Source organism: Buteo buteo, chromosome 18 (genome assembly GCF_964188355.1).
Source record: "Buteo buteo chromosome 18, bButBut1.hap1.1, whole genome shotgun sequence".
NCBI classification, from domain to species: Eukaryota; Metazoa; Chordata; class Aves; order Accipitriformes; family Accipitridae; genus Buteo; species Buteo buteo.
In genome coordinates this window covers 8,934,630-8,958,631 of record NC_134188.1, presented here as the reverse complement: position 1 = coordinate 8,958,631, position 24,002 = coordinate 8,934,630, and positions in this window count along the sequence as shown.

The window sequence follows — 24,002 nt, the reverse complement described above, 5'->3', positions numbered from 1 at the left end:
AGAAAGCAAAAGAAATAGCTGATATAATGTCAGTGGGAAATTAAACGCGGATAAAAAGTTGTGTCCTGTCATTCCCTATAATTACTTATATTTGCTATTATTCTCACCTTTTGTCTATTTTTTGTTACCTTGTCTCAGAAGTATTTCTTTCTGTTGAGGCCCATAGCACAGTCATCCATCTGCAGTGACCTTAACAGCTAAACAAGGAAGACGGATTATAGAAACAGATAAATCTTTTTACGCTTATGACTGACCCTCCCTGTACCCAAGGTCATGGCAGAACACCAACCTTCCTGCAAACAAAGCCATACTCAGAGTGACTCTCTTTGAAGAGCTGAGTATACCAGTTCAATCGAAGTACTTGGCTCTAACACAATAACATTGTCTTTAAATTCATTCCTTTGGGATTAACATGTAACAGTGTTTTATGTATTCTAATTACAATTTTTTTAAAAAAAAGCTTTTACCAGAACAAATACATCAGCTCACTGGCAGAAACAGCATAAGCAACTTGCAAATACCTTGTGAAGGCACAGAGGGCAAACCCAGCCAATTTAACGGCAGGTTCACAGTAGCGTGTTAGTTTACACCCATTGCAAGGGACCAGACATACTGGTATGGAAGACAATGATTGTATTTCTTCCTCCTCATCTTTGACCTCACATCCCCTTTCCTGCTATTAATATCACACTGGTGTGTCATGAGGAGTCAGGACACTGCCCTTTTCCCACGAGCAACTCCACATTGCACAGATTCATCCTGTGCCAGATGAGGGGAGAGAGGCAGAGGCATAGAAAGCTGCACAGAAATTGCTGGTCTTGCATGTTTCTGTAGGGATGCCCAACCTGTCTCCTTGCCCTAGTTCTCCATTTGCTGACACTGACCTCTAACCATGGTATGAGCTTTAGCATTTGGTTTCACCTAACACCTGATGAGATCACTTTATAATACAAAAAGTAGTCAGATAAGTTGTTGTAACTAGACAGAATCAATATTCGGTATTACTCCAGCAGCCAAGGTAGCTGTGATAACAGAAAATGTATTTAATCCATTTTAAGCACAGATGAGTATTCATTTACCCAAAGCATATCCATCTGCCATTTTCCCTTGTGCTACGATTTCTGTTTCTGTAACTTGGGTTACAGATGGGTATTTTGCAGAGTGTTTCACTTACGCTACAAAGGTGCAAAGCAGATGAGTCTGAGAAAACCAACATGCTGGGCAAGATGTGGTCTCCAGTTTTAGAAGTGCAGGACCTAGAACAGCCCAGTCCACATGAAGACCATCTCCAGTCCCTGCCTGCCAGGGTGATGAAGCACAGCTGGCAAGGCCAGAGACCATGTAATCCTCCATAGAGCTCCCCACGCTCTCAGAGTGGGATGAGGTGCAATGGAGTAAGCATGGACTTTTTAGCCTCCCACGCCAGCGCTGGGGGAAGTGTGGTAGGACAGCCTCCTACACCTGTACACCAGATGGCAGGGTGGCCCACAGCTCAGTCTCTTCCATCAGCCAGCAGTTCTGTAGTGCATAGGTGTTCAACCATTGCTGCCCTTTAGTTTACAAGTTTGTCATTCTTGTATCTCCTCTTAATATTTTCCTAAAACTACAAATATTGGGCCAAAATGCATTCTGTCTTGCAGGTAATGCCTCTTCTTTGATGCTAAATGAAATTATGCATAGCAAAATGATGCAGAAAGTGGTCATGTGTCTCTATGATCTGTCCCCATATGAAAGTTTCTCCCTACTCATAACATTTTTTGAAGAATGCAGATCAGTAAATTTCCCATAAGGGCCCATGTAACATGTATCTATAACTCAGAAAAGGTCCTAAAGCACACATCCTTCATGTCTTCTTTGGAAATCCTGTTCCAGCTCCCAGTGCTCTGCAAGGCTACCAGGAACTCAAATGAGGGTCCTGGTATATATGTTATTGCAAAGTTGTTAATCTGCTTAGGGGCCACATGAGTTCTGATTCTCACAGAGAAAGAAGGAAGGAAACTTTTATAGAAGTAGAAATTTGGGATCATCACTTACACTGATATTTACAGAAGCATGAGAATACTTCATGAAAATACACACAGCGCAGTTTGGACAGGCAGCTCAGTGTGTTCCTCCATACTCTCTTTAGTGTTTTTCATAGGCTTTGCGATCAAATGAATGGAGATCTTATTTCTATTATGTTCTCAGATTGCTTCCACAGAGGAAGAGCTAGTTTTTAGATCTCAGGCCAAACTCAGAGTTATTTGGATTCAAATCCTTCCCCTCACAAGGATTTCTTAATCTTCAACTCAAGAAAGATTTCTCAACCTGCCTGCCACGGTGCCACTGTCAGGACTTCCTAGCTTTGAAAATATCCCTTGGGGTTAGCCAGTTGGAGGCATCATGTGCTGAACACTTCACAGAATCAGCTAAATATAACTCCAGTGTTTGACTGAGTATTAGCAAATCACTAACCCACAGAGGAATGAAATGTTCTTTTCAATCTGAAATGCAAAGAAAGCATATAAGTGTGTAGTTTTTTTCAAACATTGGAAATTATATTCCAAACAAACATGGAAATTAACTATGTATTTTATGGAAACCTAGAAGTATGACTAATATATGGGATCATACTGAGTCTAGACTGAGACTAGACAAAAGGGAAACAAAACACATTAGGTTGCCACAGGTTTAGGCTGTTCAACCATGAATTTTGATTTAAGGGTTTCTGTAAAAACATAAGATGCTCTTAATACCATGTAAGACTCCATAACCAACATCTAAAAATTCAACATCTTTTTTCCTAAGAAATACAAAGTAATTTCCAAGAAAGTGAGACACAGGAGCTCAAATAGTTTGAGGAACCTCTGGCATTTTCAAATGGCTAAAAATAACCCATGACATACATAATTCCATTTTCCCAAATAACAAATTCTTGCACAAAGGGTGGGACTGCCACCCACATTGTCTAAGTATGCCAGCCTTTTCCAAGAGAGAGTCAGCCGAGTCACACAAGGGAAAAGCAATTTTGCACCATGAAGGATGCCTGGCTTCCTTCTCCTCCCACAAGTCCATCAGACCCCCTGGTTGTACCAGCCTCAATGTCTTTTTTGCCAGCACCCCACTGTCTGGGAACATGGCTGTGGGCAAGTTCTACTTGCTGGTGGCTTTGCCATCTTCAGAGCTGGATGTGTGCGCTAGGATTGCTTCCTTATAGATGTAAAGGTTTGACCGCCACTGCATGGAAAGGGGACGGACAATAAGAACAGGGATGTCTCTCTTTCTTACCAAAGGAAATTTTTTACCAATGGAGAGAACAAGATGGGCAGCTCTAGTTTCATGGAAAGCAAGGAGAGCAAAGCACTCCTGGAAGGCCTGCCACAACTCACAGCCCTTGAACTCTTGATGGAGCACAGCAAGGAGAGCACATGAGCAGCTGAATCCCAAGCAATGCCCATGGGACTTCCAGCTCCCTGAAGGAACCTCTCACATGCACACAGTAAAGCAGAAGATGAAACTTTAATTAGCTATCTTAATCTGGCCCAAAAAAGTCTATGCATTGTCCTCTGCTCCACTCTTCTGTCATGGTGGCTGCCTGAATCCAAGGAACAGACAGTGCTATGCTGTACAAGAGCACAGATGTCATTCATCAGAAAAGCAGAAGGATTTATAAAAGCAGGGCCACATCCTCAAAAAAATCCCAAGCCTTCGGAAAAAAAAAACCCACAGCTGGACCCATGCATGTAAAGACAGGCTGAGGGGATGTACACAACTGAGCTGAAGAGGAAAGGCCTCTGATGGTGTATGTTGGAGGAAGTCAGTCTGGTTTCCTCCATTAGGGGCAACAACCAGTTCTGCAGGCATCATCATACCACTTTTGTCAGCGAGTCAGCTTGCCATGCCTGGTGTCTAGTCAAAATGAAGGTTGTACTCAACTCCTAAACCATTCAAGGCCACAGAAAAATTAACTCAACCAATTGGTAATGCCACAGCTTTCACTGCATATCATGTAGGATTTTAAGAAAGAATAATCAATAACAAATTGTCCATTTAAAGGAAGGTTATGATTATTTACATATTTTACTATTTTTTTTTCTTGAACCCTGTTGTTGCTAATTTCTGCAAAAGCACTTGCACCTTCTTACTGAGTTGGTTCAAATATATTAAGCTTCACACACCACAACAAGTCAAAAATAATTTGATTATTATTATCATAATTATATTCTTTTAACTTCCTTCTACTGTAGTGTAACAGGCATTGTGAATAAGGAAGAAATAACTGCTGTCCTTCTATCTTGACTTCCAAAAAGCCTTTTCCAATCTGTCGTGACATTCCCATAAGTAACTGAGAGAACATGGTCTACGTGAATGTTGTTGCATAAAGATTCCCAGGGCATAGCTATGAATCTTTCCTCCTTGACACTGAGAACATTTGAAGTGATTTTCTGCATGGTTATTTCAGTTATTCGGTTCTGTTTGGTATTTTAGAAACAATTTGGATATCCAGGAGAGAATGTGCCTATTAAATCCTGCACAGAACTAGGAAGGACTGCACATGGGTTGGAAAACAGGATTAGGATTCAAAACAACAGTAAAAAGCTGGAAAAATGAGACTGCAGCTCAAGATGAACAAGTTCAGGGTGCTATACTCTACCTAGAATAATCAATGGCATAAATACAGGGAAAGAAACAGGGAGGTGGATGGCACCACCTTCTGAGGTCAAGGTGCAGTTGAATGAAAAAAATCATGTTGCCATAGAAAAGAGAAAAATCCTACTAGCAAGTCTAAGTAAGGAAGTATCTTGCAAGTCACAAGAACTGTAACTTGCTATATATCAATAGGTTTGGTGAAACCTTGATTGGAGCACCATGTCCAGTTTTGGGCACTGTACATGAAGAAACAGTTATCACTGGGAATACAGAAAAGAGCAGGCTGGAAGAAACTTCATACTTATGGGCATAGTGGGACACTGGAAGAGGACAGCTGAGAATACTGTGGGGTCTCTACAATCAGAGAAAATGTTGGATAATTAGGAATCATGAAATATATAGACACAATCCTGGCTGAGGGAGGAAAGATGATCTAAACAGACTCTCAAGGTCGCTTTTTCTTTTGTTTCTCTAAAGTGCTAGGTTTTTATGACAGTCCACATGCAGGTTAAGAGAAAGTCCTTCAGCATTTAGTCAGACAGGGTGCATAGTGTGGGAAAGAAAAGCTATATAAACAAGCTTAATTTTTCTAAGAAAAGAAACCAAAAAAATGGCAAAGAGTCTGCCCAACATTAGCAGGGTCCCAGCCCAAAGAGGCTTGTAACTGGCATCCCTGAGGGGTGAGTAGGAGAATTGTCTGGACTTCACAGACACAGACAGCCTCACTTAGCTCCCTCTCTAACCCAGGTATTTCTGCCAAGAAGTAGGATGAAGGGAGGCATTTTCATCTTCAACCTTAACAATGTCTCTTTAAAGCTTTTTACCATTTCAGCTGAAGTAGGACTAATTCAGACTGCTCAGTGGTGGGTCATCACTTGCTTCCAGCTTCCTTTATGTGTATGGACACAGATGCCACACATTGTTTGCAGTTTAATTTCCTTCTCCCTCAGCACATAAAAGCTATCTTTCTTTTCACCCTTAACTCTGTAATTAATAGACTGCTAGATATCAACATCTACCCCCTCTGTATTAGACATGCCATCACTACACCATCTGATTGCTATCTCAGGGGATTATGGAACCACTGCAAGCAGGAGACAACAGGAGGCAACTGACCAGCCTAGGAGCACACAGATTTCAAGCCACGAAGGGAAGAAGGTTGTTAGAAATGGCAGGAATTCATCTATGCTGGGATAGATCAAGGATTAGATTTCCCAGAAGCTGTTCTCTCCTCTCAAAACTCTCTCAAAATCCAACCCAGCAACCCATTAAGTTTAAGAGCAAGCAAGCCAGCACCATGCAGATAAGCCAGCTCTCAGACTCAGTAATGACTCAATTCAAAATCATTAATGCCAAATACAGATAACATCAGCACATCCTTGGGAAAAGCAAATCACCATAAATCTGGGGAAAAGGATTCCAGGCAGTTTTTGTAATGATGTATTCACTGATACCAGAGGGGAGAAAAATATACAAACCTTGCTCAGGATATCGTTTCTACTAGTGTGTAACAGAGAGAGTCCGAAGCAGGTGGATTCTCTTTGCAGGCTGCAACCATTGCTCTCGCAGATTACAGGACTTTAACACCTACAGGCAAATGCAGAAATCCTTCCTTAGTGACCCTATTCATTTCAGCCAGTATGCTTTTGTTCATTCTGTGAAGTGTGAGCAACAACTTCCTCCCTCCCAGGGAGCTACATGGTACTAGACTTTGACTTCTCAGAGCCTTCACAACACTTTCTTCTGGAGGAAGAGTCCACTTAGCAGAAGAGTACATATCAGAAAATTGTATCCTGTCTCTTAGGCTGTTCACTTTACAAGTCTCTTGCATGGCATAATGGTAGCTCTGATTTTTAACCTTGACTTCCGAACCAGTACCCAGTTACCATATACTTAGCCCCTGTTTAGCTGTTCCCATTCCAATACCTGTCAAGCAAATCCTTCTCCCAGTGATAAAAAAACACAATTCAAGCTTAATTCCTTGGTGTGAATCCAAAATGTCTTTATAGGATTTCACTGACTTTCCCCAACAATTAATTTGATTCATATAGTTTTCAGCAAACTGATGCCCCTTCTCTGGATACTACTGGTCTGGGTCAGTGTCTTGTTATGGGAGCAATCATTAGCCCAGTTAGGCCACTATTTACAGTTGTAATATGTTCGCAGCCCTTAACATGGATGTGCATGTGGACCTACCATGCAGCAGGGCACATCATGTAGTGACTATACTTCCAGGTACTACAGAAGATGTGGCTGAGGGGCTACTGGGAAAGCTGGCAGGAGGCTGCAGGCTTCTGGCGTTGGGGATGGTTCCTCCTGCAGGCTGGATCCAGCCTACGGACCACCTGGGGGCCTCTACTTCCTCTTGAACCCCTCACTGGGCACCTTCTGGGCATCAGTCCTTCTTCTGCAATGGTTTTCAGTGTGACTTCCCAGGGAACGTGCCTTTTCCCTTACAGTCACTGACGTACCCTTGACTGAGCATTGAGAAACTGTCCTCCAGAGCATTTAGCACTGCTGGCTCACAGCATACATAATGGCATCCCCTGTTGTCACACCAACAAAAAACTTGAGCCTAACGGTTTAGCTAAACTATGACTTTAAAAGTGTGTCCATGTCTTGATGTTTTGTGGCCTTCTCTTCCTTTCTAGATAGCTGATGTCAAAACTGGAGGAATAGCAAATACAGGAATTAGAATTAAACTAAAAAAATTAGTTGCAAATCTCAGAACCAGATAAACTGCCTCAAACCCCCCCTAGCATTTTAATACAAAATTATGAAAATGAGGTATACTCTTAAGCTACCTTCAGCAGAAGACCTTCTCCATATTTCTGTCCTAGGCACTTCGAACAGAACTGAACTGAAGGAAACTTATGATAGAGTTAAGCCATGCTTGGGTAACAGGAGATATAATAAATAGCAGACATGGTAGCAGAAGCAATAATGTTTTTATACTGCTGTCTGGAAAAGCTTATTAGTATTTTTTCCATTTTGCAATTTTCCCCATAGCAGCATTAAAGAATGACACATACTCTACCTGTAGGGTTTATGAGAAAGGCACCACATGCTTTCTACATGAGAAGATATTCACAGCCTTTGCACCATCAGATCAGCAGTTTCCTAACTCCGTATAGCTTGTTTACCCAGCAAATACGTGTTCTGGACAGGGTACTTGCCAAATGCTGGTCACTGGGCTGTTAGTGCCCATTGTTTCCTGCCAAACAAAACTGAAGCATGTGCTTTTTTAATGAAATTGCACAGAAAGACATGTTGGAGTTTTCTATTAAAAAAAAAAAAAAAAAAAAGAGAGACTCTATATGAAATCACAGCTCTTTATTCAAGCAGTATCACAATCAACTTGATAATGTTTCAGTTTTTCTATTACTACCAGCTGTGGATGCAGAGTAAGCCCAAACTTCATGCAATGTGGTCTTATTTCGTCTAACATTTTATATGTAAATTGTGTCCAAAAGGCTTTACAGAAGTAAATACACAGCTACAGGGAAAAACAGCAGAGTCTGAGAGAAGTAAAAAAGACCATCAAAGAACTGGAGACTGAAGAGGCAAATAGATGCAGGTATTCTTGGAGGCAGGCACTACAGAGAACCACAGTCAGAAGGACAACAGCTAGGGAAGACCCTCTGCATACAAGTGAGGGGAAAGGTTCATGTAAGCTTAGCAGGAACCCTAAACCTATGGTCTGACCTTGTATCATACCAAACACTTCTTGAAAGGTATTTTGCTGGGAATGAGGGCTGCCCTGAAGCTCTCAGCAAATCAAACTGGCTGGACATACTTGAGAACAAGGTTTCAGATGAAGCACAGCAAAATTAAAAGGAAACAACTTTTCAAATAATCCATCTAACATAAACTAATAGAGGCAGATGAACTATACGTGCATTTTTGCAGCAAAAACCGAAATTAATTATGCAGCTGTGAACCCAGAATTGCATTTTGAGTCTACTACTAACTGTGAGTTCTGTTCTTTGCTGTATGCTTAAACTAATTAGATGATACAGTAACAGAACAAAACAGTCTAAATTTACTATGACTGTCATTAGAAATGCATGACAAACTGCTAGTAAGTAGGTATTTCAAAAACAGCAGAGCAACACTAAATTAGATTTATTCAGCTATTGTGCAGTGTTACATATCATTTAAGCATAAAAAGAAAATTCTTTAGCTAATCACTATGATTTACATAGATATTGGTACATTAGGCAAAATATTGATTATAATTAACTGTTGCACATTTATATAGAAGTTGTTCCTGTCTCCCTTTTAATATGGAATAAATTAGAGAAATTTACCATAGACATTTAAATACATCTGTCTTTGAAATCTCAAAAGAAGAAAGGAAAATTCTTAATGTAGAAGAAGGGATCGATTTACGCTATTTATACATGGTAAAGAAATCTACTTTCACTGCAAAGCAAATGTTCTAGAAAAAGTCTTCCCATATCTAGTCCAGACAATGACATATGCATTGCAGTAATAACACAGATGCTACAGGGCTTTGGCTTTACATAAATTTAGATTTCTGGATCTTAAAATGAATACCTTCTGAGTAATCATAATGTAATTATTTAAACCAGATTACTTGATTAGAATGGCGTGTTAATATAAGAACGTTGTCATTTAGATTTTGCTCTTAACTATCTTCTCTTTTTCCCTAAGTAATCATCATTACAGCAATGACAACGATAAAGGCCCATATGTTTCTTTGTCTTACTGTGCTGCCAGTTGAGGGAGTGTGGTGCAAGTTAATGTAAAATGAGCTTCACAGCACACTGTGCCAGATAAAGATGCCTATGCAGAATTATGTGAGAGCAGCCACGGCCCCAGAAAGCAGGGCACCCAGTGCCTGGGAGGCTGCCAGCTGAGATGGGGGTACGGTTCATCGGGCATCGCAGAATCGGTGGGGAGCAGGAGTGGGGACACACGACACCGGCTTTGCCACATGATTGCTTCATCATAACCACAGATACCTACATTTGTTAAGATGAAGAGGCTAATGCTGTCTGATGGGGTATTAATGTGCAATGTGCAGGAAGCACGCACTGCAGATGTCCCAGCCAGCACAAAACCCAGTTTTTCAAAGCTGGCAGCTCTACAAATGGAGGTCATTTGTGTCTTTAACCCGCCTCTTGTCTGGAGGCACATCTGCCACTGGTGTAACTGTGCCAATGCAATTCTCTCAGGTAAGCGTGGTCCACGCCAGCACTGAATGACTTGTATAGCTGTACCGCAAGTTGTGTCAGCACCAAGACTTTGCACCAGGACAGCCGTCCCAGTGGCTGAACTTCAGGTGCAGATGAGTTCCCAGAGTATGAAAAATCAGTACACATCACTGGCCTGCAGCTGTGACTCCTGTAGCGCTCCACACTAATTTCTCATGATCACAGAGAAGAGCACAGATTGAGAGCAAGGTTTATGAGAAGATCTGGTGTCACATAATAGGAAGCTCTTTGCAATAGTCTTTGCTGTCCAGGAAGGTAAAGGATGTTTTCATGGCTGTATTTTAGCACTTCTGCCACTACTCAAACAAACAGGTATCTTTTTGCTTTTACTGTCTACCCACAGACAACAGTGGACCCTGTCATATAGCAGCACAAGCTACTCTCCCGGGCTTGTTTACTTGTTCCCACTTAATCTAAACACTTTTTGCAGGACAGGAGAGTACCTACCTCCACCCTTTTGCTGTGCTCCTTGCAATGTGAGAAAACAGAACAAGCTGGTTGGCTTTCCCTTCCAAAGGCTAATCTTCATGTATCAGTCCTTGATGCTGGATGCTACTTATGTTGTATGCTGTAATTTTTCCTTTAGCGAAATTTAATCTCTACTGTTTAGCAGAAAAATCCTGTGCAGGGCTGGCAGTTGTCAATCTGAGTATATACACATGATATGCTGACCTGTATGCTTAAACAGCAACTCAGTATGTCCCCTGCTAATATGTACAAAGAAAACTTGAAAGCAAAAATACCTTCATGGCACTCCCCTCATGCTTGTATTTTTCTCATGAGGAATGATTAAAAATCATGCCCATGGCAGACAGAGAGAAAATAAAGAAGACAGCAGAGAAAGAACTGCTACAATGCTAGACAGACTAAATTGCTTCTGGCATTTCAAACACTTTATTAGGGTCAATGTGCACATGGGAGAATCACAATTTGTGAAATGTGCATGGGCATACCCATTTTCAAACTAACCACTAGTTTTCATGAACTTCATTCATGTAGAGAGAAGCTCAGTTTAAAATAACTTGGCCTTGGTTTCTTCAGAGGTGTTGAGCATTATTGTTTCACATTGACCTGAATCTGTGCTATGGATGCCCTACCCTTTTGAAAACCAGTCTCATGCGAGCCACACAACATCTCTATTTGCATCCGAATATGCGTTCCTTGATGTGCAGCACATAATCAGATTGGTTTTTTTCGGTGTTCAGAGAAAGAAAGGTAAAGAATGTCACTGGAGTTCAAAGTAGTCATGGGTTTGATTCACATCTCAGTTGTTGATCTGGGAGAGACTTTCTCTTCCAAAGAGAAGCTTGGCCTCATTAATGCTGACATTAATCCTTGACAGCAGAAAGGAAGAACTGGTTCCTTAATTTAAAGCAGATCTATTGATTGCATTCATAAACAAGTAGGAAGAGCTGGGATTTCTGCATGACCTTTATCCTCCCTCTCCATTTTAAAAAAGCAAAATAAAACAATTCTGTTGACCTCAGCTGTGCAAAGTTTGTGGGTTGGGGTACTGCACTGTAACCACCCAGCCCATCTCCCTGCCACAAAATCCATTATAGATTGCTCATGGTCTTGATGGATTGACCTTGATTTTCTCTTTCTAAGTGAAACCTTATATGCTGCCTGGAAAAGAGTCCAACAGCTTATTTAACTGTGCAAGGAATAGCTTTGGGGTGGAGGCTGCACTCCTTGCCAACACCAATTGGCTTGTGGAAAGCTTTTTGGCTTAGGAAGCATTGAATGCTTCAACACCCATTGCAGCTTTTCCTCTTCTATCTTAAAAGATGTTTAATCTACACTTGGGCAGGTACTTTAAATGGGGTGGGAGATCTTACTGGGGAATGGAAGAAGGCCTCCTCATGAAAACAACCTGAAAGCGTCTTTCTAAGAGTCTTTTCTGAAGGTTGCAGATGATAAACCTCTATTTTTGGCATGAGAAAGGGAAGACAAGTCCAGCATTAGCAGAATTTGCTATTTCACATCACAGCTGACCTCCCTCCACAATATATACTCAAAGCATATTTGTTGTTTCTGGAAGAATTATGTCTGACAGGAGAAAAGAGCTGTCTCTTGAAAATTCAGGGTAGCTATTCATCAGAACAGATGTCAAAAGCTTTAATCATGACCACTCAGCCAAAGCCTTCTTTCTGACAAAAAACATTCTCTTTAACAATGCAGATAAAGATGACAGACTTGACTGATAGTTGTTGTTCAGTTTCATGCTGTTAGTATTTACCTTCATGGACAAAATCACCCTGCATTCTCAGCAATTCATAGTTTTTGTGTAATGAAAATTACAGAGATTTGAATTTAAATGGGCTTTTTTCAACATCTCTTCATCTGAAAGGGAATAAAATCATAGGGATATTTTGGAGTGATCTGGTGAAAAGCAAAAGTGATTTGGTGAAGGCTGGCCCTTCAATCCTTTGCTACAGTATGAACAGAAAACCTAGCTCAAGGTAGCATCACCTTATTGTGTTTTGTTCCTCTATTGCTGCTTAAACTTAAAGAGAAGGGGTCCAGTATGCTACAAGTCAGATCTGTAGTAAAGCAAGTTAGAAGAGAGGGTCACAAAGTGGGTCAGATATTCTCATAAAAGCACTTTAATTTCCAGGGCACGTCTTTGGCTGCCCATGCCTTGTGATTTTTCTGTAGACACCACTGATGTGTATAGACATTAGCAGTGCTTTTATTGTCCTGTTTCTTTGAGCATAAAACATTTATTTAAGGCAACAGGAGGCAGAACTTAAGAGTATTTTTTTCATAGAAATACAGGACTAGAAAAGATGTCCAGGGTCACTGGGTCTTGCCTTGCTCTGCAGTAAATGTTCCATAAAGAGCTTCATGAAGTGAACAAGTTTCACCTTTAAATTTGTTAGGTATTTTGTCTGCACTGTTCTTGTTCCAGAGCCTCCTTTCCATGGTGGCAAAAAATATTCTTCTCATTTGCCACTTAAATGTATTCTTACAGCAAGATAGGAGTAGGTAGGCAGCTGAAGAGGTAGGGGAGGGTCTGTTGAACCTTGCTAGTGAGGTGGGCTAAGGTTTTCCTTTCTCCTGAAAAGCACAGGAGGAAAACAGCAAAAAACTCCCGATCTACATACAAAGCCTTCCACAGCACACAGAAATTGATGTCTCCCATCACTTTACCCACATCCGAAGTTCTCTCTCAAGCTATGACTAGCCCTCCCAGCTGTCCAACTCAACCAGTGCCCTCTAGAGAGACACTGGCCTATTATCTGACCAAAAGCTTTCCCTAATACTTTTTTTAGCGCTCCCTCCCACAGCCCCACAAGAAGTGGCCAGCCCTCCTTCACCTTCCCAGCCTCCCCCTGACCCACCACAGCACCCCAGCACCTCCCCTGAGGTCTCCCGGTGCCCATCCTTTCCTGCTCTTCTCTGGCATCTACTCTGCCATTACTGCAAAACTGAATTACTGCCTGAAGGACTCTCTTTCCAGCAAAATAATATTTTGTCTGTGTGACTGAGAATTTTCAAGACAAGACTAGGTCTTGTGCCAAAATTGCCAATACTCTTTAAATAATCCTGTTTCTTCTCCAGCATTTATGTCGCTCTTTCATTTCCTCCTCTCCTCTCCTTTCTGCCACCTCCACATAGAGAGCAATAATGTCCACTTGCTAACTTCAGTTCACTAGAAGAAACCAAGCTGGTTTTATTTCTCTCAGTGAAGATCCTCTTTATTCCCTCCATCGTGCAAACAACCCTTCCCTATATATGCTCCTCTGCGATTAACTCTTCCTTGAGCACTCACAGCCAGAGCAGAACACAACACTCCAGGGGAGCACTTGTTGATGAGATTATATCCAATGGAAACATCTTGCCTTGTTCATCATGGGAACATATTTATGTATTTCACGGCTGTAACACAGGTGTTGCTCATACTGGTCCCATGATTGCTGCTAATTACATCCAGCTCTTAATAACTCAGCTTTTTCTTTCTGGTCAGGTCTTTCTTAGTGATGAATTCCTACATTACTGCGGAAGATGCTTGTCTATTATTTCCTAACTACAGGGTCCTGTGCTTTGTATTGTTGCCCTTTTTTTTTTCATTTCTATTACTTCACTTTTGAAGACTATCCTCTTCTTCCTGTTTGACATATAAAGGTCTCTTTGAAGTCAGTGCCTTCCAGCCTGCCTTTTCACAGCCTCCAGCCGCTCCAGCAGTCACCCCGTTGGGATCCTGCAGACCACAGGCCTCCACATTTTGTACACGGAGGCTACTGCAGACTTGGAGGTGAGAGAAATGAGCAAATCTCCCTCTAGCACTTTCTTTCTTAGCACTTTCACATTTCTAATTTAACTTCTATCATCTGTTCTCTTCTCTGTTAAGCAAGAAAGGTGATTGCATTGACACAGGCCATCTGTGTACTTTAAGGTGTAAGAATAAAAAATGGTCTTCTGCTGTCAGAGAAAACAGTCCAAGGGAGTTGCGCTTTAGGTATCAGAGTCAAATTTGTCTTTGGACAAGAATGCATTTGGAGTTTCTCTTACTTCACAGAAGTTCCCTTCAGTTTGGTCTTAATACTGTGCAACTACATTTTTTAAAAGGCTTTGGGATAATAGGTCTATTTATCTTAATCCTAGTAATAAACATAATAAAAATGTTTTTTCAGCTTACAAATATCTCCCCTCTGAAATTACTGAAAGTCCCCTGCTGACATCAGCTCTGTGGAATTCCTGATGCTAGTTAGTTAGATTTACATCATTCACTATTTAAAGTAGGGGAATTTAGCTAGAATTACACCAAAGTAACGCCCAAAAAACTTGTAGGATAATTATTTGCAAGATCAGTACCATATATTTAATTCCAAGAACTATCATTTGCTCAATCTGTATTGATTTGCATTCTGCTTTATCTCTTTATACTTACTTGAAGACTTTAGTTTTGTGAAGATCAACAAATAAAAAATACAGTGGTTGTTAGGATTGCTTTTCTTAAATGATCTGGAGAGTTTATTCTGAGAGAGGTAAAGATGGTTGGGCAAGAGGACTGTAGACCTAGAACGACATCTAAAGTGGCATAGAGATGAGAAGTGTTCAAAAGATGGAATGAACATCACCAGATATGAAATGGAAACCAAGAACCAAATGGGCTATAAAGAATACGAGACGGATAGCAGTGGAAGAAACTGGAGAGAGCACAGCAGCTTCTGTACATCTCCTTCAGACACATCACTTCAGGGCTACAAAAGCCCAAGGACTCTCACCCCCTGCAGCAGATGTCTAGGCCAGTAGTAATGAAATGCCAGCACCACTGGCACTGAGAGAGATTTGGCTGGGCACCAGTAGTCATGTCTACAGCACTTCTTATTATAGAAAGATTTACTTCATAACACACCCATACAAAGCTTCCCTACATGCAAACTTTTTGAAGAGAAGGAATGAAGACTCTGGTGGAATAGCATAACCCAGAGGCTAATTCTGTGGGGGAGTTAGTGCCAAGCCTCACTTGCATCCTGCTTCAGAAGCAAGCTGATTGACTCTCTTGATACAACTGATACTATTATTTAAATTCTGGAAAAGTAAATTGATTAATGCAGTTAAAAGTGCCTAAAAAAAAAGGTTAAAAATTGTGAAGTGTTACATATGTACACCATGACCCTTAAGTTCTTTGTCTTCATAGTGGTGAAGCATAGAGGTAAAAAAGTAAAACCAAGACCCAGTAGATGTTTTCAGAAATGATGGATACTCAAGGACACAGTGATTGAATGAAAGAGCAAAGCATAATTAAAAAGAAAAGATTTTGTAGAATGTTTATTGTTAAACACCATTTTGAAAGGCATCAGAAAAAATTGGTTTTCAAAGTGGAAGAAAGAAGAATTCTTATTACTTTAGCAGCATGCTTAGGAAATAACATGTTTGACTGAAGTACTGTGATATTACGGTATTTTGAGAAGAAGGATGAGTTTATTTTTTTAATTAACTTGTAATTCTCTCCAAAGCTCCTAATCCACTTTAATGGGATGCACATCAACAAGGACTAAACCCAATTTTACTATTTAATAAATTATTAGGTGGCATGTTCTATTGTTCAACATGGAAAGCTCCTATCTGACAAGGACTGCATAAAAGAAACTATATTGTCTTATGCTATGTCATTCTTGAAGATTTAGGTTTTAAAGTATTGAATGCATCAAAATATGCAGCAGGACACAGCTAAAAAAGAATGAGGCCACTCAGATAGATATAATATTACAAATCTACTGAAAGATAATTTGGGCAAAGAGAAATAGTTTTCAGTTTGTTTAGATGAAAGGGTTCTGAGACAATATTGACAAATACAGTTAAATATCTGTATCGTATTGTATTAAAAGAGTAACTAAGCTCGACGAACAATAAAATCAAACATGTTTGTGAACTTAATGCTTGAAATTGATCTAGTTAGATCAAAACCCACATATTTCCTACCAAATGTTGAACCAAATCCGAGATACTTGTGGACTCTTACCCATATGAAAAAATAACTGGGCATTCATGTGGCATTTCACTGCCACACATGAAATAGTTCAGACAAAAACAAAACATGTAAGACCAAAAATTATAATACAATAACAAAAAAGTGAAAATTGTAACAAAAATATAAAGGGAATAGTTTTGCAAGCACTGAAAATCACTAGTTCAAGATAATTCTGGAAAAGGGAGTTCATAGTATTTGGTGATATTGATGAAAAAAAGTATGGGACAACTTAGTCATATGCAAGTGTTTATTCAGACTTTGGAAGAGGTAACATTATGGCTAGGCTCCATTGGCCAGACTTATCCATAACTGTGTTATCAACACTAGCCCACGGACTTCATGTGTTTTGCTAATTTTAATCTTGATCTCAGAACACTAAAATATCTATTTCAAGATCATGAAAAAAATGTGCAAAGTATGTTCGAGCTTCAAGAGAAACTATTTTCAAGGATGACATTTGAAAAATTAAAATATTTTGTATTACCGAAGCTACTTTGGTAAGAAGAGAGCATTTTCACAACAGTGCTAACAGTAATTATGGAACATGGAGGTATTAAGTAATTTTTTAAATTTCATTATTTCATGACAAGTTTAATCATTTTTTTTTATTCCAAAAAAAAAAACCACCACTAGAAAAAACATTAGAATGATTCAGTTCATCATGAATCCTGATAAAGCTAAATTTCAAGTATTATAAATGCAGAATTATGTCCATTTGGCTATAAAAAATGTACAGATGGAGAAGATTAATTGTTAGCTGAATTCAATTTATAAAAATTATATAGGATTGATATAGGAGAACAATTAAAAACTCTTCAATGTGAAACACCACATGTCAACATCAAAAATTAAATCCTAAGAGCCTAGAAATTCTTGCACATTAAATTTTTACCACTGACAATGTGAAATTTTTTGAATCAACGTATTTCTCCAAAAAGTTGTTCTCATTTCAGAATTACATAAAATGCAATACAAGAAAATGTCTTACAAAATAAATGAGGGTGACACATGTAACTCTCAAAGCAGCCACATACAGGTACAGGATTATGCAAGTTCACAGATCTGCAACAGCAGACATCGCATTAAGTCCCAATATTACCAGCAAGTCACAGGAGCACCTCTACTCATACGAAAGTTGATTTTTTTAATGTTGGTCTTCAGACCCCACAAAAGTTGCCACCACAGGATAAGGCTTTCCATACACTAAATAGAGAGTCAAGACATATTCTAAGATGGATTATAGGCAGTTAAGTGAGACGTTTCATTTTACCATTGATTTTGTAAGAATCCTAGGCACCACCCTGCATAACTTGGCCTTTCCAAACACGAGACAAGAAGAGACCAGGAGTCAGTCATACAAAAGGCCATGTAGACCGGCAGACGCCTGTGTAGGTGCCTCGTTCAGGCCATCTTCATGGCTGCCAGCTTCCACTCATTCCAACACCCTCACTTGGGGACAGACGCTGATAGGGGGAGAGAGGAGAGCAATGAAGGGAGTGAGTGAAGAAGACAGCAAATCAAGAAGTTGTGGGGCTTTTTTTGAACAAACAGACAAAGAAATTAGACCACTACTGAAGAACGAGAAGAACTGACATGTAAGCCCCTCCCCCAACCTTGAATTCACAGATCCTGTGTTTAAGATCAGGCCAGAGAAAAATCCATGGTGGAGACAATCTCTACCCCTCCCGAGTCATGGGGTCATCCTATAAAGTGCGGAAGTCTTAACCAACATGAAGGCACTTCTCTGCGGGAGAAGACCCCTTTGGTTCCTGTCTCACCCCTCTCAAAGCAAGTGGGAACTCTACATGGGCAAGGTATAGGCAAGAACTGTAATCCGGGCCCCTACCCCCCTATTCTCTGAAACCAAGGTGCCTAAAATTGTGACCTAAATTATGACTGAAAGACAGAACATTTCAGAATTCAGAGTGCATGGTCAACCTTAATTCAATTCATTTTGCCTCTAGTCTGTAAATTGAATGAAAGAGTTTTAAAGAAAATAATAGGCAAGTACCCCATTTTTTTACTAAATACAAGTGCTTGCTTTTCCAGCTTAAACCTTTCTCCATTTTTTATACCTATCTTATTCCTAAGAAGATACAAACTAATTCTGATCTATCAAAGACCTCTATGAAGCCTCAAGGAAAACTTGAATCTTCAGTATAGGTACAATCAGACCAGGCAGGAATTCAGCACACCACAAATAGTGCTGGAGAAAGAACTTCTCCATGAAAAGGTTACTCTCTCATTCTAGACTTCCTCTGAAATAGAACTGAAGTAACAGAGTGGACTAGGTGACCTTCACAATATAACATATATGCAAAAACCCAGTCCTTTTGATGCATATGAAGCTAACTCATTACTACTGAAGAAAAGAATAGCACTATGTGTTATCACACTAATTTTCAATGGTTTTAAAACACATGATTTCTTCAAAGCAGATACTATATCCTACAAAGCAAAACTTAGTTAGCAACCTTAAAAGCAATTTAATTTTTCAATAAGCTTCACAGATATCATTTTAATTGTAACTTAATGAGCTTAAAGTAAGCACAGTGTGGATATAATCAACCCTCCTCAGAGTCCCTTAGAGCCACTGTACAGAGAAGATTTAATCTCAGCAGCATTGGTAAGCAATATAAACTCTCTCCTATTGAGTGGCAAAAATGTACATAGTGGTTTATAATTACAGAGATTAGCATCTCATAGTCATGGATACCACACAGTGTGTTTCTCTTTAAAAGAGAGATCTTCCTACCCATGAAAAGGACCAGAAAAACTGAGTGAAGCCTACAGTTGTTGAGCACTCAGTGGGAAACCCCATACCACCAGAAGGGTCAATCGCTCCCACAACAGCAAGTGTTTCCAAACAGACCCATCTATTGGCTTTCATGAGTTAAGAATGAGCTATTCCTGTTATACCTGGCCATGAAACACTCTACAGTCCCACTTTGGATTTTAAAACAACTCTTCCATTCAGTTGCCAAACAAAGGGGGTAAAGTAGATGGCAGACTTTATGAGGCAAATACAAAAATAGCAAGATGGAGAAGTGTTCACACTGGGATCACAGAGGAAGTTTATGTCTCCAATCCAAGAACCAGGTCAGAAGGCTTTAGTCTATCATCACTGCCAAAACTCCCCAGTTGGATGGATGGGACGCCACGTTCTCTTGGTACCCTGTGTTTCGGTGCATGCTCAGAGTAGCACAGCCCAAGAGCTCAGCATCTTCCTAAAAACCACTTCAGGCCAGACATTAGGCCACTCATGCTGTCATTTCTGCTTTAGTTTAAACCCCGGTAAACAGAGTTGCAAATCAGCAAAGTTGCAGATGTGGAACTTTCTCAGGCATGTCAGAGCCTGAAAGTGAGATAAGTCTTGCCTCAGCTTCCAAACAAGACCCTCAGAATAGGCAAAGTTTTTCATGTAGATGTGAAAACAGTAAAGCATCTGGCTTGATCCAAAGCTAGAGAAGGTCCATCAGAGAGCCCCATAAAGCCAGTGGAAAGCCACTTGCCAATTTCAGTGAGATTTGGATTAGACTTTTATTGCATTACTTATAGCTCTGGAATCCACAGGTGTAAAGAAGCCCTGCACACAAATTCTTAAAAAAGGAAATAGAAAGGGAACACCCTGTGATTTCTCATTCCAATTACAAATTTTGAAGCTAAGGCAAATGTTAAAATAAATATGTGTTTTCACAGCTGCTCATAATAGCTCAAAGTATATAAAGCTTGAGTTATAAGTTATTTTTCTACTTTAGAACTGCATCATAACTTCCGCCCCTGTATGCATTTGCTCAGAGAGCCTGCTAAAATAATTTGCCAAGAATGGGAGTGCATTGCCATCTGCTAACAGTCGAATGAGACTGGAGCAAGCTTTACCCACTTTTAAAAAAAAATCTTGTCCTCATATTGCCATCAATTTCTCCCCATCCTCTGTCTTGACGTGACCTATTTTCAGTTTCTGAAAGAATCCTGAGGTCATGAATAACAGGAAATGTAATAACTTAGGCAAGAATCACTGAAGTCAGAGAGGAAGAACACTAAGTGGGCAACGAAGTCTGCCTCCTTATAACTACATGACTGTATTCACATTTTTTTATTTACAGTTTCAGTACATTTTACAGCCTGCCAATTGTCAGTGTTGCAGGTCTGTGTTCCTCCTGCTTCCTTTCAGAAGTGATTCTGTAACCTAACAGTTCTCATTCCCACAACACATTTCTTCATATCATGTGAGCATTTAGGATGACCCTTGTTATATGTATCTCAGTTGTTGCTTACTTCAGAGAAGTGTTGACTGTTGTGTATTATATGGCTGACTCTCAGAGAAAGGAAAGCTGTAGCCCTTCCCTCTTTGCCGAAGTTAATAAAACACTGTGGGTCTGCAGTTATTTCTCCAGCATTTCTAAACAAGGTCCCAGTGTGGAGCTACACTAGTAATGGGACCTTTCTTTTTCATAGTGGGAACCTACTCACCCGTCATGAACAGCATCCCAACTGTTCTCAGTACTTCTGATTTAACGGTTCTTCTTGTTAGTGAGAAAATCTAATGGGACTTCTGCTGCATAAAGAGAAGACTCCAGCAAGCTACACAGCCCAAGGTCACAACCAGATTCCTTCAGGGAAGGAGATATTCTTGTACTTGTCAGCTAAATAAAGGAAACAAGAAAGGTCTCCATTGTGTTTTGGTGAAGAAGAGCCAGAGAAGAAAGTGGGAACAAAGCCAGACTCCTATATATACTCCAGTATACGGCTGAGATAATGTACCTCCAAAACACACATGCAAAGCAGCAAAGATGCATCTCCTTGGGGCGGAGATTAAATACATCACCTTCTGCATCTTTCATAGGCATGCAGTTCTGAAGAATTTAATCAAAGGCAATATATCTTATAAGCAGATACCACATTAGTACAATTCTGTATGACAATTATTGTTCCTACAAATTGATATTATGATATCACATTTTAATAAAGCCATATGACAGGTATCCTCTGCTTATCTCTCACTTACACCCACTTTCTTTCTATAGTGCGGAGGCAGAAAATTTTCCCAAATTAGTTTAAAAAATTGGAGGGGGGAGAGGATTTCTTTTTATTTCCTTCACTGTAGTTCAAACATCAGAGCTCACTGTCACTCATCTGAAATGATCTGGGAAACAAGTCTGCTCAAAAGCAATCTGCTTTTACTCTTTGCAAAAGAGGTATGATTTTGCTCGTTTTGCCTCACTAATTGTAAATTTTGCAAGTGATAGAGTCTGAGAAGTTTCATAAATTTTCTTTCTGAATTCTGTTTATATCCACACAGCATATATTATATTCTCACATTTTCCTCATTTAAATTGTTTCATCCGTGATCCAGAATAGATGGAATAGTGCCAAAGGTCTGAAAGGTGAGACAGGGAACAAAAAGGTTCCTCAAATCTTTCCGGTTTGGTATTTTGAATTTAACATACTCTGTTCAACTGCTGGGCTTGCAGTAAAATCTTATAAACAGAGAATGGGTGCCTCAGCCTTTCAAACTAGATTAGCCAGTTCAGTATCATGCTCATGGATGGGCCATACAAAGGGAAAGCCTGAAATGCTGGTATTGCCTGAAGAATAGGAAGACATTTCGCTACATACATTATGTGATGTATCGGGATATGTTCATGTTGTTTTCAGTAATATTATTCTTTCCAATATTCCTCTAGCTGAAAGCAAGAATTAGAAGCCTAAAATTTCAAATGGCCCTAATAATTTTGTAATTCATATTTTGAAAGTCATCTGGATGATCTTGGTGAAAAACAAGACACTCAAAAGCTAAAGAGCAGTTTTTTCACAAAATTGTGTGTCTAGAACAACAGAAATGATTGGACTCTGATTGGTACAAGTGAGTATTCGGATCATAGTTTCTTTGCCAAAGGGTGCATGGTCCCCTCACTTGGCTTCAGGGGCGGGAGGGGCAAGTAAGTATTTGGGTACAAAGTCTTAGAGACGCGAGTCTTGTACTGTAGCCTTGAACATATGTCAGACATTTGTTACGCTCTGAATGGGGATCAAAAAGGGCATTAGGTTGAAATTTTATGTATTATTATTTCTTTATTAGAGACTGAGGTAGGACCACATCCTAGGGTTGCTAGACCAACATATGTGGGATTCTTGGATCTAGAGGCCACAAAAATACTCTGGCAAATTCAAGGTTTGTAACTCTCCTTTGCCTTTGAAAAGATCACTGATTAACTCTACTTATTTTAGTGTTGTTCTTCGCTTGACCTGTTGTAAATGAGAAAAGAATCAAATCCAGACATTTCCACAAAAAACAGTTCTTGTGATGATAGCTGCAATATTTTGTCAGAGTTCAGGTAAGTAGAGAGAAGCAGCCAAATAACTGGAACTGAAACATGGTAAGGAATAAAAACATCATAAATTTTCAAACACAGTAAGAGCAAGAAATATATCAGAGACCCTGCAGAGACAATAGATCATGAAGCTAAACCAGAAAGGCTCAGAAACAAATGAAGCCATAGCAGAAAAACTAAGTGTATTTCGTAACTGCATTTGCTGTGGGGGAAAAAAAGAAGACAATATGCTGGTACCCATCAGAACAATTTTTTATGGTAAGCACATGGAAGATCTGTCTCAACTCAAGGTGTCAATAGAAGTAGTTGTGGAGTGAAAAGAAGAAAGAGTGGTAACAACTGGACAGGACAAGATGGTAGGAACTCATGATTTCTAAAGGTATTCTCAAGGATAAAAAAGCCAAACCACTAAATCCCTTAAAACTGCCTCACGAACAGAAAAGTGGCAACAGTTTTTACAAAGACATTCAAAAGAGATTTGAGGAACTATAAGAAAATAACCTCAACATCTGCACTGGGGAAATTGGTAGCAACTATTCTAAAGAATAGAATTAGCAGGTACAAAGTGGGGAGGATCAACACAGCCTTCACAGAGGTCAAGCGTCATAAATCTGCTGGAATTCTCTGTTTATACTTTTAAAAACCGTGTGGACAAAGAAGATGCATTTGATATAATCTACTTTCATTTCCAACACGCATCTGGCAGGGCTTACTGTGAGACACTCTTAAAGAAGCAAACTAAAATGGACAAGAGGAAAGGGCCTTACATGGCTACATGGCTAGAAAACAAAGGGTAAGAATATTTACTCAGCTTTTATGTTGTGGGAGGTCACTATGAAGCTCTGCCTGGGGCCACACTGTTCACTGTATCTATAAAGAGATAGATAATATGCATAAGGATTGTCAGAGTTTGTTAACAATACCAAGCTGTGCAAGGTAATAGAGATGCCAGCCAACTGCAGAAATGCAGAAGGATCTTATCACTAAGTGGCTGAGAGAAAAAATGACAGATCAAGTTTGGTACAGGTAAATCTAAAATGATTCAGAGGAGGAAAATCATAATTGCCTGTTTATGATGCTGGGCTCTGAGCTGGCAATTGCCACTCAGGAATGAGGCCATGGGGTAATTCCATGAAATAACTTGATAACATTGTAAGAAATAAAAAACATTCTTTTGAAAGTACCGGCAGACAAAAAAGTATCACAGGTCACTGTACAGGCAACTACATCTTCAATACTGCAGCAAATTCTTACTTCTCCATACCAAAGTGGTAGGGAAAAGCATCACTAACCGCTGCTCATTTCTTACATTCTTAC